The sequence below is a fragment of the Trachurus japonicus genome, chromosome 17, assembly GCF_045865225.1.
Source record: "Trachurus japonicus isolate A0001 chromosome 17, Traja_1.0".
Classification (NCBI taxonomy): domain Eukaryota; kingdom Metazoa; phylum Chordata; class Actinopteri; order Carangiformes; family Carangidae; genus Trachurus; species Trachurus japonicus.
Genome location: NC_140923.1, coordinates 27,689,024 through 27,695,023, shown reverse-complemented (window position 1 = coordinate 27,695,023; position 6,000 = coordinate 27,689,024).

Below are 6,000 nucleotides of genomic sequence, written 5' to 3'. Positions count from 1 at the left end.
GTTGTTACTGCTCCATCTCTTACCACAGACACTGCTCTCAGCTCTGATCTGACACACATCATTCTGGACTGAAACAAAAAGGTGACAGAGTTTTAAAATCCACATGTTGAAGATTCTTTGCGTAACAAACTGATTCCAGTGCACAGAGAAATGATCTGTATGAATGTGTCTGTGAGATTAGAAAAGAGCTATGTAAATGCAGTCCATTTATTATTATTAATTATTATAATTCTCTATATGTCCCTGCAGTGTCTCCAAAATTAGACGCGTGGATGTATTGCATAAGATCTCAGTATAAACGACACTATTTTTATTTTTCCAAAGAGCCTTTTCATTTAATTCTCCTCATATATTCAATCCAATGTCAAAGTCAGATCTGAGTCTGAGCTGACTGAATTCAATCAATTCAGTGACTTGATAAGTTGATTTTTTTTATTTTTTTGGGGGGGGGGGGCATTTTAAGCCTTTTTTGACTGGAGAGAGATGGGGCATGCAGTAAAGATCTTCTGGGCTACACCCACATAGGTTGTGCTCTAACCACCACTTGAACACCAAGCACCACGGATAAGTTGAATTTTTGAAAACAACAAGAACAACAACAAAAAACAAGAGTAATGATTTACCACGGCTTCAGTAACTGTAATAAACATAAAAAATGTGTAAAATCCATGACTGTGAATTCCCTGAAGTTTTCATTGGCAATAAATCAACCAGTCCTCCAACCTTTACAACAGTTTTTTGTTAATTATTATTATTTATATGCAACACTCTTAGCCCATAGGACAGGACAGTCTCTTCACACAGTGGCCCTGTGGTGGCATGGTTACAGTAATAAACACTCAGCTTTGGTGATGTGACCACTAGATGTCACAACAGAACCTGCTGCCTGCTGCACAGCGGACCTATGGAGCTGTTCTTTTACAGGAGGCCACTATGGGGAATGTCTTTATATTACATCCCAGCAGCATAAGACCAGAGCAGACTAACACCAGGGGCGGGTCCAGAGTATTTTCTGGTGGGGGGCACAGGGGGTAACGAGTGAATTTGGGGGGCCACCCTAAAGTAACAAAAATGAAGGCTGCCACTGATCTGATCGCTGTCTAGAATATTTATATTGTACAGTTACACACTGTTTACAGTCTGGTCTTGTCTATGTCTTCATTTTGCTTTTATTGGCCACATTAAATCTTTCACATTGTAAGGAAGATGCCTATGACATTTTCATTTTCCACTTGTCAGTTATTAAAATTTTGGTCAATCAATAATCAACTCTATCTTGCAAATAGGAAGTCTTAGCAGAACACAACAAATTCTCACAGTGAACAGAAATATCTTATACTCTTAGCCAGATTGACATTACCACAAGTCAATGACAATTGGGGGGCACACAGGGTGGCCAATCAGATTGCGGGGAGGGGGCCACCATGGAACCCCTGTGTCACCATGGAAGACCCACCCCTGCCTAACTCACCAGTATAAAGAATGAAAGCCCAGGAGGAGACAGCACTGTCCACTGTGAGTGTGGGCTGTACTGGACCAGTCCTGTAACCTCACTGAGATGAGGCCGATGGCAGGTACAGATGCCATCTTGTCCTGCAGGTGTTGAGGAGGGGTGCAGCGGTGGGATGGCAGGCATGCTGCAGCAGGTAACATGGACCAGGTGGGACGTTTCCCCCTTGACTGACAGGTGGCAGACACAGCCCCAGTGGAATGGATCAAGTCCATGGTCCAAGGTTGTTAATGTGATGTCCTCACACACATAACTGCTCTTGAAAAACACTCCACTGTGCTGACATCATATCGCTGCAGTCAGTTCATTACATAAGAAATTAACCTCCATATAGCATCACTGCATGTAAACCAGTGTGACGTCACAAATAGCAGCTTCCCCTTGCCTCCACAGGTTACACTGCATCACATATGAATCACTTCATCAATGATGCAATTACCACTCTGCACACACACTTGCTATCAGACAACCTGTGTATGTGGGAGATTATCTGGTCAAGTTTCGACGTCAAAATTAAAAAAATAAATAAATAAATAAAAACCAGACTAATCCTCTGAAAGGTTGGATAATACAGGCACAGATGACAGATGTGCTTCACTGCGTTCACAGTGAGTGTGTGTGTAGCCTATGTGTGTGTGAGAGAGAGAAAGAAAGAGAGAGAGAGAGAGGAAGAGAGAGAGCACTGAGCATGCCTGTATCCATGTTATATGTGTGTCAGTGTTGGGGTGTGAGGCTGAACATGTGTGTGCCGCAAATGTCGCTAAAGCTGCTGTTTTCTGATTGGCTCTGCCCACACACTGTATGTGTGTGTGTGTGTGTGAAAGACAGAGAGAGAGAGAGAGAGGATATAAAGGGGGAAGAGGGGGATAATATAAGGGAGAACAGAGACACAGTGATGTAGAAACAGAGCAGCTGATCAGTTTCACAGTGATCAACTGGCACAGCTACAGCCACCTCATCAGCAGGTAAGACCCACCTCTACTCCTCTACACCTCTATACCTCTACTCCGCTCCTCACGTCTCCTCTTTCCTCGCATGGGGCCCTGAAACACACTGATTGTGGCACAGTGGCTGTGATTATTCTATGGAGGTTGTCAGTGTGTTTTATCCATGGGTACCAAATCCTAATTGCAGCGTGGCATATCCTCTTTCTCTCCCTCCCTTCTTTCTCTCTCTCTCTCTCTCTCTCTCTCTGACTTTGTCTCCCACTCACCATCTAAGTTCAGAAAAAAGTGATGAACCTGCTGGGATGTAACAATTTTAACATCAAAAGTCACAACTGGGCAGCAGCTCCGGCCCCAGCAGGTCCATCACTTTTTCTTCCCTGCAAACACTTGTTGTGTTGTAGGATGTTTGTAGCCTGTGCATGTTTTTTTGTTTTTTTTAAAGGAGTCATCACCTGGTTTTTTATGTATCCAATCCCCCTTAAATTGCTTTGAATCAGTTCTTAAAACTTATTGGAAACATTTTTATTTTTTTTAATTCAAACATAGAGCTTGTTCTGACACTTTTTCATATGGCAACTTTCTCTCGTGAGAGTAGGCGCGAGGTTTTGACTGGTCCGGATGTTCATTGTATTAATATGTAATGAGGTGCGCATTGATTGGACGCAGGGAGGACAGAGCCGGAATGGTGGCTGGCCCAGTGGGCTACATGCAGGCTGTATTGGAAACCGCATATACTATGCTGCTCTGTCGTGTACCGTAACCATGTTATAACTTCATAAAATAAAACAAAATTGTATCGGTTCATTGTAAAACATGTATTTATTGATGCAAATGTGGTGATTTCTGTACATATGCTACAGAGCCCCGGGGCAAAGCTGCGCTGCTCTGTGAAGCTTCACTTTTCATTCAAACAAACTAATACGACTGCCACAATTGTTAGATTTCATCAATGAGACAAACATTTATCTCCTAAAAAGAATTTAACCAGTCAGCGGTAAACCTCTACAAACCTGCGGGTAAGTTAATTAACGACCGTTTCCTCCGCGGGCATGACAACGTAGTTTGACCGGTTAACGAGCAGCTGCAGGCGGGTTGCTGACGAGTCACTCTCCGCTCCTCTGCCTCGCTGGAGCTGCACTTCTCCCAACGCGAAGCAAACTTCTAAGTCGTCATTTGGATAAACTAACCGCACATTGGGGATCTAAACTTACTTTCTCGCATGAATAAATATTAAAACTTAATAAATTAACGATAGTTTTTTTCGGCAGCATGACGATGTCGTTCGGCCAGCTAAACGAGCGCTGCAGGCGGGTTGAGGAGTCACTCCTTCGCTCCTCTGGTGCTGGCTGCAGCTGGCTGCACCTCACTTCTCCCAACGCGGAGAAAACTTCTAAACAGCCGTCATTTGGATAAACTAACCGCACATTGGGGATCTAAACCCTTGCTTTCTCGCATGAAAAATTATTAAAACTTAATAAAGTGACGAAATAACAGCGCTACAGTGGGAAATAAAACAACCCGTAATGGCGGCGCGGCAGAAGTCGGGGTGGTGGAAGAGAGGTGTGTTTATGAAAGAAGTCTCCACGGTGACGTCACCGTAGGCGCAGAATCAAAATCTCGTAATTTTGTGGTGCGCAGCCTCATGAACTACTCTGGCTTAAACAAAGAGCCCAAACGAAAAAACTCAGCCACTTTCAAACCCCAGGTTTTCAGGCAAGTTTCCACTGAGGTCCAACACCAATATACATGTTTTAACAAGGAAAAATGCGATTTCCGGGTGATGACTCCTTTAAGTGGTAGTGTTGTCAGTCTACTCTGAGCTGCATTCTGTTGTATTTATTTTTCATTGTTTATTTTTATTCTTTAGACTTTTGCATCTAACACATTGTTCATTAAAAACCAAACAGTAACACGGTCAGTGTAGGAAGGTCTGAGGAGAGAAGAACAGCCGTCCAAGGATGGGTCAAACAAACATTCAGAGATGAGAGACTGTTTGTAATATTCCTCCAGATGATTCATCAATCATGATGAATTGTACCTGGCTACACTCATATACGTATGACATGCTGAGCCTCGGTAACGCTGGTCTTTGATGGAGACTCAGGAGCAGTTCTAGTGTCTGTTACACCTGTCTCTGTACAGTAGATGCTATAACATGTGGGCTGAGGGTGGAGGTGTTGGTGACTGACTTTTACCTCTCAATTCAATGGGTGAGTTGGTGTATTATCTGTCCCATGGTTTAATTGATCTCTCTCTCTCTCTCTCTCTCTCTCTCTCTCTCTCTCTCTCTCTCTCTCTCTCTCCCTCTCTCTCTGTGTATATCACTGACAGCACACTTTGACCTTGTCTTTCATGTCAGAGAGAAAAGTCAAAGGAGAAAAGCTGTAATGATTTTTGCTGTTGGAAAAACCATGTCCACGTCACGTCACACAGCCACGAGACTGTCATGATATATACACATGTAATAGTGCAGTCAGAGAGAGAGGGGGGGGGGGGGACAGAACCTAACCCACCCTACACCTAATGTTGTGTTAAGTTGTTGATGTAAGTTTCTATGGAGAGAACAACAGCTGTGTCATAACTGCATGTACACAGTCAGTTCTCAGGCCTTGATGGTGATGATAATGATCTCTCATTCTGTACTTCTGCTCTGCTGCCATCTGGTAGCTTTTATTCAGCTCACTCTACCTCTAACCATGACACTCACATTGCATATAATTGACAGGAAGTGATGCAGAAGGGCAATCAACAGCATTGTCAATAGTTTCATTGTTCAGTCACAGTTGCATGCAGTTCAAGTAGTGGACTTCTTGATTTAAACAAATTAGCTGACATTTTTGTGTTAAAGACTCTGAAACAACCCTCTGACTGACTATAGAGGCAGTAGAACAGTGGCTCCTAGCCGTGGGCCACCAGGGGGCTGCCAGTGGGGACAGGGGATCTAAGGGCCTCCTGGCTGCTGCTCTAGCTGCTTCTCTGACCTGCCACAGTGTTGTAGAGCTGTCCAGTCTGCTTGTGTTCAGGTCCGACGTGCTGTTGCTCCAGCAGTCTGCAGCATAAAACAGTTCACTGACCCTCCATCTACATCCACCTCCAAGATCCAGCTCTGTCCTCCAATGGGTATTTATGAGTGTGTTGGCAGGATCCATGTAGCACTAGGGGTGTGTGTGGCAGCCTGCGCGGAGCACGAGGACATGCTTGTGAAAAGAGGGGGAGAGATGTGACAGTTGAGGGTCCTGTCACTATGCCTCCAATTGATCAGGTCAAACAAGGTGTTCTTTCCTGGTGTATATTCAAATCTCTCTTGTCAGACAAAGGCATCAGTTAAAAATAAACTTAGATATAACAAAAAACTATGAGGTATGAGGACTTGCTGACACGTGTTGCCAGCACATGATAGCACAACTGCACTGTCACTACTGTCACAACACAACTCTCCATGGGCACAGCAATGACACAGTCACAGCAACATTCACAACACAACCACAGCACAGACACCAGCCAGTCAAAACACAACACAAGAGAGTCTGATACATTACATAA